This window comes from Papaver somniferum, chromosome 3 (assembly GCF_003573695.1).
Source record: "Papaver somniferum cultivar HN1 chromosome 3, ASM357369v1, whole genome shotgun sequence".
Taxonomy (NCBI): Eukaryota; Viridiplantae; Streptophyta; class Magnoliopsida; order Ranunculales; family Papaveraceae; genus Papaver; species Papaver somniferum.
Window position 1 is genome coordinate 118784708 of NC_039360.1, and position 13411 is coordinate 118798118.

A 13411-nucleotide genomic window follows, 5' to 3' on the forward strand; every position below is an offset into this window, starting at 1 on the left:
AATGCGTTGACGCCCTGCAAGGGTATAAATCAAGTTAAGAAGTGATGAGTCCAAAAACCTCTTCACTCATTGAGCAATTCAATATGTATGGAAGTCATTCAGAATGGTGCAACAATCCCGAATATTCTATGAATTTTCCTAGTAGCATTATCCATTTAATGCATTGTGTGCCTTGTATTTTCCTACGCTATGTTCCACAAGAGAACCCTCAATGTTGGCATGACATGACGATTAATGTTCACTCTCAGCAGAGTGGCATGAATCTCCCGAAGTGTCAGCATTGAAGTCTGCATCTCACACAGGCTGCATCGTTCTCTGACAAAGATATCTTCGTATCGACGCGCTTTTAAGAATCTAGCTCGATCGAACTCGTTTAAATTCCTCAAAGGAAAATCCAGACTGTCTATATCATTCTCAAAAAACGATCACGGACACACAATTTGGCCGCATGATCCAACAAGTATAGCCCACTCCTACCAGAACTAGGCAATCACCGTAGTGACCACCGGCGGGCCCACTAATTCCATATTCGGTCGAGTCATGTTTAATTAACTTCCAAACACTCCAAACGTTAACCCTAAAATAGGTGTTCACGCTATTTGAAAGAAAGCTCAAACGAGCTAAGACCGCCAAAATAGTCTCAAATTAATCACATCCGCCCAACTTAGCTAGCCTAATTGGACGGTTTAGATCTTTCTTCGAACGATCAAAGAAGTGATGGTGTATTCACCGCCAATCCAACTCCATCCCTAGTTGATCGACCTGACCATGACAGGTCGAGAGTGCGTCAAACTGATTGATCAAAGAAGGATGAACGCGATGTTGTTACATAAGCTCAAACCAGCATAGACTGTCCAGGGCAGTCTTAAAACCATTGCAACCGTCCAACTTCGCCAGCCTGGTTGGACGGATTAGATCATCCCATGGATGATTAGGGAAGCGTTAACGCACATGTTGGTGGGCCCAATTTTCCCTCACCCGATCGGTTTTCTCACGATGAGGCCATGGAGCAATGAAACGTTTTCTCAAACCATGGCGGGCGTGATGCTTCTAATCGCGGAATTCCACTAGTATATTAAATTAATCACAACCATCCAACTTAGCGAGCCTATTTGGATGGCTTAGATCGCATTTAGGACCATCAGGAAGGTGCACATGCGTTCACCGTTAGCCCAATGTTGGCCCCACATGATCGATCTTCCCAAAGGAGGCCCACAACGTGCCAAACCGCTTGGTCAAAGTCATGTGGGCATGGCTGTTTCAAAACCCTAATTAGGGTTTGCGGCAATGCACATCTAACGTAAATTGATCGTGACCATCTATCTTCACCAGCCTAAATGGACGGTGTAGATATAGACTCAAGAGGTCCCAAAGATGTCAACTGATCACCATGGACCCACCTTTGCATGTGAACGGACGGCCTATGCAGACTACGACCCGGCGTCTCGAAACGCGCCCCCAAAGGTGGCATGCCATACGGCTTTTAAACTCTTTGTGGCAATGTATTTCTGTCGCAAATCGATCACAACCACTCATATTTGTCGGTCAAGTTGAGTAGCCTGCATCGAATCTTTGTGGGACCGAGAGGTGTAGGCATGCACGCCAGTGAGCCGTCTCCATGCATGCCCGATCGGCCCACTCAAAAATAGCGCCAATGCTTGGATTAGATCAAGCCAAAGAGGGATGTTAGCGCAAATCTAAAAACCCTAAATTCTTTCAACGGCAGCAAACATGTGTCGTAAATCATCTCGTCCGTCCAACTTTTCCAGATTGGTCGGACGGCTTGGATTAAAAATTAGGCAATCAATGAAGTGCCTCAATGATCGTTGTCTGCCACTATTTCACATGGAGTGATCGACCAGATGATGGCCCACCCATGTGGCCTTCAAACGATCACTCGAAGATGGTTGGACGTGCTGCTATTTTAAGACGCCTAATCCGCGACTTACTCAATCAAGCTTTAAAACAGTGATGCTTCATGCATATCGATTGTTTTAAGCTACTTGCTAAAAAGCGATGCATTACATGCATCGATCATGCACGATGTTTCATGAATATCAATTCCATAAATAACTTGGTTATTTAACCTAATAGCACCGCATGCTATTTATTGCGACGGGTCCCACGAATTGACTCGCTCATTCGAGACATCAAACATGTCACAAACTGGGGGATACTTACTGGGGTATTGGTCTGGCGGTTTACAGCGTGCGGCGTGCAACGCGCCCATTAAGAGAACGTGTCAGGAGGCATGGACGGTTAAGAATGATGAGGGAAGTGGGCAAAGGCGTGATCGTGTAACAATCACCCACACGACCCCACTACTCCATCACTCCATTTCCTCCACTTCCTATGAGATGAGAGTTGCGCTCAATGACTTGTATAAATAGGTCCTTCACCTATTTTCAAACAACACAGAGTAAACCAAGTTGTTGTTAACACCGTATCCAGAAACACCAAGAACTGATAGCTTACATTGTGCAAGCCAGTTCAACATTCTGATACAAGTCATAAGCAGCCAACACCTTCACAATCTCAAACACCTTCTCCGCTTCCCTCCCTAAGATCAACCCTTCTCCTTCACCTTGTGACCGAATTGAATCTGGAACGGCCATTTCTTGGTTTAGGCCAGAGTCTTACATATTGATTTCTCGAACCTAAAAGCATTCCCGTGGAGTGCATTTGTTTAGGGGTTGAACTCGTTTCTCATCAAAACACCCTAAATTACCAAAAACAGCAGAAACCGTTTTCACCCATAAACACTGGTCATATGCTTCCTTTTTAGCATTAGCAGTATCGACCAGCTGCTTGTATTCCCGCTCCAAATCCTCAATCTCGCGAGGTAACGTGGTCCGCGCGCTGTGGCTCGCCTTCGCAAAGTCCAATAGATTCTTAAGTTACTGAACGGGGTATCGAAGAACTAGAGAAGTCTGATGGTAGCGTCCAACTTCCTCAAAGTGACTGAATCAACTAGAGTCTCCTCCGCCAGGAAAAGACCCTCTGCTATGTCGAAAATATCCTCATTATCCACGATCAAAGAATTGACAGGCATTTCCTCATGAACACACATGTGGCCAAACTTCTCCACTATGCGCCGATAGGTGGCCGCTTTAGACGAAGGAACCCAAAACCCATGTCTATCTCATATCTGTTATCCGCACCAGCTTCCGCCGCGAAAGTGACATGAGGATATCGGAATTGAGGATCCTCCAGAGTAGCCATTAGTTCAGCATCATCATTCACGCTGCGAGAAACCTTAAGGGTCATCTTGGAAGGTTTCTGTCGCTTGTCATTCGCACTCCCTGACTCGCTACCTTTGACCTGTTGGTTTGAGCCGCTCCCCTTACCATGAGCGCTATCTCGTTTTCCCATAGTCTAAAAAAACAGAGAGGGAGAAAGATGGACATAAGCAAATTATTCTAACACAACAAGGAAACAAAACTCAAAATACATAATATATATACCAAATCGGGAGAAGGGAGAGGATCAGCGGGAGAATGAATGGATAGGCAAGAAGAAGAAGAGGAACTTAACACAGCCGGCTCCGAATGACCTAATGAGAGATGAAAGCAAAATAAAAGGTGGAAATAAAATAATTCTATCAGAAGAGTATAAAAAGTGAAGATGTATATATAAATCACCAAATGCATTTAATAATCACAACAGAGATATTTCCACTGGCACGTGTCGGTATTTGAAATTTAACAAATGAGAATATAGTACACTCACGGGATTTAGAAGGGGAAGAACTCTGATTTTGGGCGCTACCTTTAAGACCACTGCCCTCTTGGGAATAGTCATGCACAAAATGATCCGACTCAGACTCGTCATTTGCACCTAACATATCGGAAGGAGTGTGAAGAGGATGATTGGGATCTTTAACGGTCTGTACAATCATAGAATGAGTGGATTGAAGAATCATATGAGAAGAGAGAATTTTAGGACCACTCTGACTAACGGATTGACCAAGTTGGCGTTCCACACGCTCGATGAAGGTACTCGCAGATGATAACCCCATTTTTGGAGCCTGTGGGGAAAAAGGGGGGGGGGGGGACATTAACAGTACGGATAGAAGGTAATCGCAGAACAGGAAGCATGCCAGCATCTCGCTTCATCTTATTAGCCAGCCGATCATCCCTCCACTCGTTGAGGGGTAGGTTAATGTACTCTTCAAAGAAGAGGCCCCTAGGCTTGCAACCAATAGGCGGAGAGTTCTAAAAGAATATGACAAACCAACATAAAGAATCTAAGCGCAGAAATTTATTGAAAATAATAGAGAAAGAAAGGGAAGATACCTTGGCAGGAGGAGACGCGGTCGAAGGAATATTCAAGGGCTTCATTGGTTGAACACGCCTTCTTTTCTTGGAGCCAGATGGAGGTAAAGCACTACCCTTCCCATCCTCTTGAGAAGGTTCGTCACTCGGAAGAGGATCCCAGCTGGTAACGAACGGGTGAAGAGGACGACCCTTGTTGCTGGAAGATAGCTTATACTTCTTGGAAGTCTCGGCATTCAACTTCACGCGACCTGATGCGTGCATCTCTCGGAAATTCTCATTGGTTAAAGCAGGAGGATCATGTGGCTCCTTGATAAGCAAGTTCAGTACATTCCGGTAACGCTATCGCGGTACCCAAGCCACTTCTTGGAGACGCTGACATGTCGACGAGATTGAGGTTGATAGAAGTCAAAATAGCACTGATGATCGCTCATATGAAGACCGCTCTTATAAATAAAACGATCGAAACTCTTCCGGGTCTCCCTATCCTCTTCCGTCGAGGAGGGAAGAGGAGGATCATAAGGGACTCCCTGATCGAAGCCTAGCTGTCGAGCCACATGAATAGTGTTGTATGACTCGGAGGAAAACCTCCCAACCGTAGAAACCAGGAAGACGTTTGGGTAAGGTAGAAACAATGATATCAAAATTATCAGCAGAAGGCGTATCTGCAGAAGTCATCCTTTTTTGAGACTGAATAACAAAGTTGTAACGAAGAGAACCAGTACGACCATCTTGATAGGTAACAGGGTTGAAATCAGCATCCTTATCCATGTAATCCTTGAGCTTTTCCTTGGGCATCCTTCTTGTGGTAAAGAGCCATCCGAGGGTGGGACTCGGGAACCTTCATAAGACGCTTGGAACCATCTTCTTGAAGAGAAAGGGCGAGAGGGTTCAGCTGAGAAGGCATGTACTTAGGAAAGCGCTCACAAGCCCATGCTTGAATGAAATTGGCAGGGAGGAAAGTCTTCACTTTATGGGATCCGTCCGCACGACGAATATCGCGCACCAGCAAATCCAAATGATGATAGAGACCGCCCAAGAACATAGAAGCGATTGGAAATTCCACGCCATTGGACATTAACACAACCACAGGGACAAGCTCATTCTTAATAGTGTCGCGAAGACTGTACTCAAATACGTCATGACATAGACAAAAAAGAAGGAAAGCTTCTAGCTCCGCTCTGTCGGTTTCCCTTCTCGAGGAGGAACACCCTTACGAGGGCCTCAAAGCAAGGGAGCCCAATGCTTAATCCAGCAAGAGAAAGAGGATCGGCGTTCACCTCTTTCATGTCTTCAGACTCTTCAACAGTAGATGGTTTTGGTGGAGCAGCTTTTATGGCTGATGTCATAAGCTTTGAAGAGGATGAAACATTAGAGGGAGAATCACGGGAAGCATATGCGGTAGCTTTACCCTTCCCCTTATCCACTGGACCTTCTGGATCGCTCAGAACCTCAGCCTTGAGCTCTTATGGTAGTTGGTATGTCATGAAATTCGCTTTGTTCTTAAGCAGGCGATCACGGAGTTCCCTATCACTCTTGTTCAGAGACTTATTAAGGCAGCAACTATCGAAAACTGTATCCCCATGAACAGGTAAGCCAGTAAGTGCCACTACATCCTCTAAGATGGGAGTCACCTCACCCCAAGAGAAAAGAAACGTGTGCGGATTGATCCCCCAATGCGCACATAAACAAATTATGATGTCGTGATCCCGCCGGATACACCTAAACCTTGAAGCTTCTAAAGCTGCTTCTATACCTAAAATACGAATAATCCTCGCGTTCTCCGGGTTGGAACAAATGTGAAAAAGCGGGGGTGTAAGAACACCACCCAATATTTAGATTAGCAATCTATATGGACTAACTACGAAATACTTTGCTAGAGAATCAACTAGACAGTCAGACTCAATCTAGATAGAAAGTATCTCAAGGACTTATTATCTCAATCTCTCGATTTTATCTTTACTCAAGCAAATAGAAATCTGCGAGTCTTTATCAAAGAGAGATAACTTGGACGGTACCAAAGACCAATGTCCAAGGATCAATCAACTACAATCAACAACCAAAGGTTGGATTAGAGAAGTTGATGATCACGAACGCACAACCTGTATTATTTCAATTATATAAAATGTAATGCGAAAAATAAATAACACAGACACCAGAAGTTTTGTTAACGAGGAAACCGCAAATGCAGAAAAACCCCGGGACCAAGTCCAGATTGAATACACACTATATTAAGCCGCTACAGACACTATCCTACTGCAAACTAACTTCGGACTGGACTATAGTTGAACCCCTATCAATATTCCACTGATACAAGGTACAGTTGTACTCCTACGCCTCTGATCCCAGCAGGATACTGCGCACTTGATTCCCTTAGATGATCTCACGCACAACCAAGAGTTGTTGTAACCCAAAATCACAGACTTGATAATAAACAGATCCGTCTCGCGGAGAAAAGTCTATAAAAGGATAAATCTGTCTCTCACAGATAAACCCTAGGTTTTGTTTCGTCTTTAGATATAAAATCAAGGTAACATGAACTAATTGATAATCCGGTCTTATATTCCCGAAGAACAGCCTAGATTAATCAATCACCTCTCTACAATCCTTCCTGACTACACAAGCGGATTGTCGAGGAATCACAAACAGTGAGACGAAGATGTTTGTGACTTCTTTATCTTGCCTATCGGAGTACTCTCACGATATCAAGCCAATCAATCGATTGTACTCGTACGATAGAAGATGCAAGATCAGATCACACAACTACAATAAAGTAGTATCGGTCTGGCTTCACAATCCCAATGAAGTCTTTAAGTCGTTAACCTGATTTTAGAGAAGAAAATCAAAGGTTAATGGATTCTAGAGGGCGCACTAGTAGCACACACACGTGTAGGAATTAGTTTTGCACAATGCTAGATGTCTCCTTCATATAGCCATCAAATCAGGGTTTTGCCTTAATTACAAAGCAATCCTTATTCACCGTTAGATGAAAACCTGATTTAGATTCAAGCTAATATTTCTCAACCGTTAGATCGAAAACTTAGCTTGTCACACACACTTGGGTAGACATTTACTGGGTTCATGAAAACCATGCCCAAACATGTACGTGTATGTTGGTTCAACATAGTAACCCAAAAGGTTAACCATGTGAGCATTTCATATTAACCTTGTTCTTCTTCACCATAACTAGTTCAATTGACTCAAATGAACTAGTTACAGAGTTGTTCAATTGCTATGAGATCTTATGTAACTACACAAGACACAATTGAAGCAAAGATGATTCGATTCGATTGAATCGGCTCATGAACATTATAGCCACGGTTTGCATAAAGCATTCCTTAGTAATTTAATGTTTCATGTTCAGAGCACATCTTTAGATCATAACCTCTTAAGTTCACAAACAAGTTCGCGGACTTAAGTTAATCGGTTGGGTTTTCCAAACTCAGCAAAAATTCTCAGAAAGAGAACTTCTGCCAGTTCGCGGACTGGGTTCGCGGACTAAGCACACAAAAGAGTATTTGGAAAATCCCAGCAGAAATTCTCTGTCGAGAACTTACGACAGTTCGCGGACTGAGTCTGGGAACTAGGTTCGCGGACTTGGCAAGCCAATTCCAAAATCCTCCCGATTTCTCTTGATCAACAAAGTTTGAAAATTTCGGTTCAAGGAATACATGGTTATGTAATCTAAACTCTCATTTCAATCATTGAGACATTCTCAGAGGACGCTATGTAACCGTTATTCACAGACCGAGTCACGTCAGAGCAATTCTCAAAGTGATTGAAACTTTTCATGACTTTCGTCACTAGGTGAAGATAAACTTGATCAAAGCGAAACGCTTTACCAACACACAATTTCGAGATAAAAGATAAGCAATGAATGTTCAGCTCGAAATGTCAAATGTGTATGATCTAGTCTATATAGCATACGACTTTTGTCTCATAAGAAGTAGGAGATAGAAGAGATAGAATTTTGAGTGATAGATAATTTCAAGTCTCCACATACCTTTTTGTTAAAAAAGTTCAACAGTTCCTTGTAAAGATCTTCGTCGTTGTATGATGAATCGCCATGAAGTCCTTGAGCTCAACTACACTTTTCTATCCTAGTCCGAGACGTAGCTATGTAGGCTAGAAATCAATACTTATAGTTTTGATCACTAACATTGACAAACATGCTTGAGATAGCAACGCCATGCGAGGTTGACCGAGCTATGCTCTAACAATCTCCCCCTTTTGTCAATTTTAGTGACAAAACTATTAATACATATGGAATACAAAAAAGATAAACTTTGGTGGCTCCTATTCCATAGTCTAATCTTCAATGTTCCTTGAAATCTTCGTCCTTCCAAGTACTCCAATGATCCCAAAGGTTGTAAGTTTAGCACCATCGTTGTTGAAGATCCGTAGATATAACAATGAGAGAAATCGAGATTCTCGATCATTATTATACAGTGTCATAGTATTATTATATAACATCAAAGTCCAATTGTATCACGACTTTAACAATAATACTACGGTGATATGTATCACTCCCCTTTAGTCAATACTCCATATCGATCATGGAAACCACTCCCCCTTACACAATGATCCGAAAACCATATGTATTTTAGTGTGAAGTACAATATTTCTCCCCCTTTTTGTCAATAAAATTGGCAAAGATACAAGAATGGGATCATAATGAAATTTCCACAAGAGACATTTCATGACCAAAAGAAAAATACATACCAACTTATTTAGATGCAATCTAATAGCCGAAGCTAACAACATTCATCAAGGAGTTTTAAGATACAAGATAACCCCTATAAATTCCACAACCGCACTCCCCGCAAGATATTACCGTTAAGCACAAGTTCAAACGAACTCTCCCCCATTTGATGTCATTCCCGAGAGAACAACAAGAACGACCTTAATTTTGAAAGAAAAGAAGGATTTTTTATTGGATACCAAAAACCATAGGAATGATTTTCTATATCCAAAGCTCAACCAAATGAATCACAAGTAAACCCATGATTAATTCAATTGGAATACGCAACTAAATCAAACCACAAAAGTGATCAATTGAATTGAAAGTGCTCAATATAAGTAAACTCACGGAGCAACGACTAAGTCAATCACACGGAGATGACTAACTTAATCGTTCAAATACTCAACATAAGGAAAACCTTACGGAATATATGACCACATTAACCAAAGAACATGATAGTGTAGCCTTTCATATACTCAAAACAAGAACTTGTGGAATATATGAAAACTCAACTAGATTAATTACAAGAGAACCTATAATTAATCTAATTGGAATACAAATAACCAAACTAATCACTGAAGTAATCAATTTAATTATTTTGGGCTCAACATAAGAGAACTTATGGAACCCCGACTAAGTTCATCATAGAATATGACAACCTTAACCGTACATGTACTCGACATAAGAAAGAAGACTTATGGAGTACTAACTAAATAACCAACCTAGTTGATTAATTTAGTTCCTAATGCTCGACATATATCATCTTATGGAACAACCAACAAAGCCAAGGTAAATCGACTTAGTTGTAAGGTGCTCAACATAAGACACACAATGGAGCCTTCACGGTAAAACATAATAAAATGGATCAATGAAGATCAATACCGTGGATAACATACAAGGATCTATTCTATTTTCCATCATAACGACATAATAGACTTTATCCTTGTTGAACAAAAGATTTTATCTTATTTTCCAACAAATACATGATTGCATAGGCAAAAAAAATTTATATGTCAAAAGTCCATTCGTCCTTTCATCCATACGAATACCGATTCATGAACGACTTTACTTTTCACTGCAATATGCGACCTTCAAGTTCACGGACGCAAACAATACATATCCCATAAAAATATTACAATATCACAAACCATTAAAATAATGCAACAAACATCATCCTCCAAATAATTTTAGAATTTAATAACCAATAAACCTAAAAAAAAATAACATAAGAAGATGAAAACAAAAATAGCTATGTGTAGTCACAATCATCGCTATTCAAAGAACTAGTTATTCTTCCAGCTAATCCAAAAAGAAGACATACTAGGCATATAAACTCAACAAAAACAGATGACAAGCTTAAAGGGAAATGGATCCCGATGTATCCTCAACAGCGAACAGGGACACAGGAGGTACAGAATCCATATGAGACATGAAGTCTATGAGCTTGTGATCGACAGCCTTCTCAGCATCAACGGAGAGATTATTCTCTTTTCGAAGATCCTTGATTTGATATTTTATGAGACCAAGGTCAGACACAACCTTTTCCAACTCAGTTTTCACCATATCAAGACCTTTAAGAGTATCAACAAGCTGTTCTTTTGCTTCCCCAAAGTACTTAAGATAGTCATGAACAACTTCAGCAGAGATCATATCATCCTTTTCAACATCTTCATGAGTATAAGCAAAGAAGCATGAGGCATTGGGATGATCTTCATCTACAAGTGTTCTATTCCTCTTTGATTCAAGCTCAACACCTTTTTCAAGAAATCCTTTTGCAAAACCACCATACCAAGAAGAGGAGGAAGACATTCTTGAAAACCCAAAAACCACCAGGAGTACACGTACGTGACTTGTAACCCTAAGAGGTTGGATATTTTATCTTTGGGGACAACAATTTAGGGTTTAAAAAAAACTGCTGACTCGGGCCAGAACGGAATCCGTTCGAGTACAACAAATACCCAAGAAATAAAGTCCTTCAAACATTTTGAAAACAGGACCTAAAACAAAATTTAAGACAGTGTGCAACAACTTCTTTTGGCTTAACCAATACTTGATCTTAGCGAATCTGTCAACACAAGTTTAGTTGTGGACGATAAGAAAATATCTTAACTTAACAGATGCAAGTAACAAGTATACCTGTTTTTAACACTACTTACTCAACAGGATTTTATATGAGTAAGTTCTCGAACCTTGTGATTAATTAGCACAAGTACGAGCCACAGGCTCATTACGAGGTTTATGTCTTTGGTTAAGTTTGTTTTTCCTCTTAGACTTAGAGAGGGATCCTGTTTGACATGAGAAATTATCATAAAAATTATTGTCATCAAAATAAGAGACATAGTTGGAGTTCTTACCAGAAGTGTCTTGACATGAGGAAGAGGATAATCTGTCGACAAGCTCTTTATATCTTCCAACTATCTTTTTAATATATTTTCTCATCTCATTGATTTTCCTTTCTTCTGGGATGACTCTCTCAACAGGATCAATGTTGCTTTCAGAAGCACAATGGTTAACTTCCTTAGGATGATGTTTATTAAGACGTCTATTCAGCCTTTGAACATTGAAGGAACTCATTGTACTGACATTCCTGGTGGCATTCACAGGATAGGTACGAAAACTAATTGGCTCAATCATACATATGTCAGTCACACCTTTGAGAATCAAATCTAGGGTGTGTTGAAGTTGAAGTAAGGAGTATTTATTCAACTTAGGGTTTCTCTTTTGTCTAACAGAACTCTTGGTCTCACAGACGAGACATACCTTTTGATCATAAGAATGATTAGAGGAAGTCGTCTTAATATCATCATCAGAACATTTGTGTTTTATACAGAATGTCCTAAGTTTGGTGGAAATATTAGGAACACCTATTTTTACTTCTGAATGTAAAGCATCAGAAGTTATTGGTATATTAGAGTGCTTTGAACAACCTTGAACAGAGAGTTTATTCAAACGGCGTTCAATATCCAAGGCATCCTTTTCGAGGCTGGACTCAAGAGTTAAGCACGAAGAATGATCTCCAGCATTACCATGGACTTTGCAATCTCTTACAACACCAAGGAGAACATTGACATGGTGTTTTAGCTGATCCAATCTGACAGCTTCAATTCTAACAAGATTTAGAATCAAATTACTCTCTTCAGTTGTATCCCACTCATTAGAAGAGAAGGTCTCTTTCGAAGGGAGATCAACAACACACCTGCCATTGTTTGTCTGTCTCGTATAACACAAGGTTTTTCTATATTCGAGATATAATAACTTTTCTCTTTAATAGAATTAGACGAGAGAGAATCTTTATTACTGGTGACGCGTTTATCAGAGATAGTACTCTTGCCCATAGAGTCAGATCACTACAAACACAGACTGATGAGGTCTTAAACGTGTTTGCCTGCTCTAATACCAATTGAAAAAGCGGGGGTCTAACAACAACACCCAATATTTCGATTAGCAATCTATATGGACTAACTACGAAATACTTTGCTAGAGAATCAACTAGACATTCAGAATCAATCTAGATAGAAAGTATCTCAAGGACTTATTATCTCAATCTCTCGATTTGATCTTTACTCAAGCAAATAGAAATCTGCGAGTCTTTATCAAAGAGAGATAACTTGGACGGTACCAAAGACCAATGTCCAAGGATCAATCAACTACAATCAACAACCAAAGGTTGGATTAGAGAAGTTGATGATCACGAACGCACAACCTGTATTATTTCAATTATATAAAATATAATGCGGAAAAGAAATAACACAGACACCAGAAGTTTTGTTAACGAGGAAACCGCAAATGCAGAAAAACCCCGGGACCAAGTCCAGATTGAATACACACTATATTAAGCCGCTACAGACACTATCCTACTGCAAACTAACTTCGGACTGGACTATAGTTGAACCCCTATCAATCTTCCACTGATACAAGGTACAGTTGTACTCCTACGCCTCTGATCCCAGCAGGATACTGCGCACTTGATTCCCTTAGCTGATCTCACCCACGACCAAGAGTTGTTGTAACCCAAAATCACAGACTTGATAATAAACAGATCTGTCTCGCAGAGAAAAGTCTATAAAAGGATAAATCTGTCTCCCACAGATAAACTCTAGGTTTTGTTCTGTATTTAGATATAAAATCAAGGTAACAGGAACTAATTGATAATCCGGTCTTATATTCCCGAAGAACAGCCTAGATTAATCAATCACCTCTCTACAATCCTTCCTGACTACACAAGCGGATTGTCGAGGAATCACAGACAGTGAGACGAAGATGTTTGTGACTTCTTTATCTTGCCTATCGGAGAACTCTCACGATCTCAAGCCAATCAATCGATTATACTCGTACGATAGAAGATGCAAGATCAGATCACACAACTACGATAAAGTAGTATCGGTCTGGCTTCACA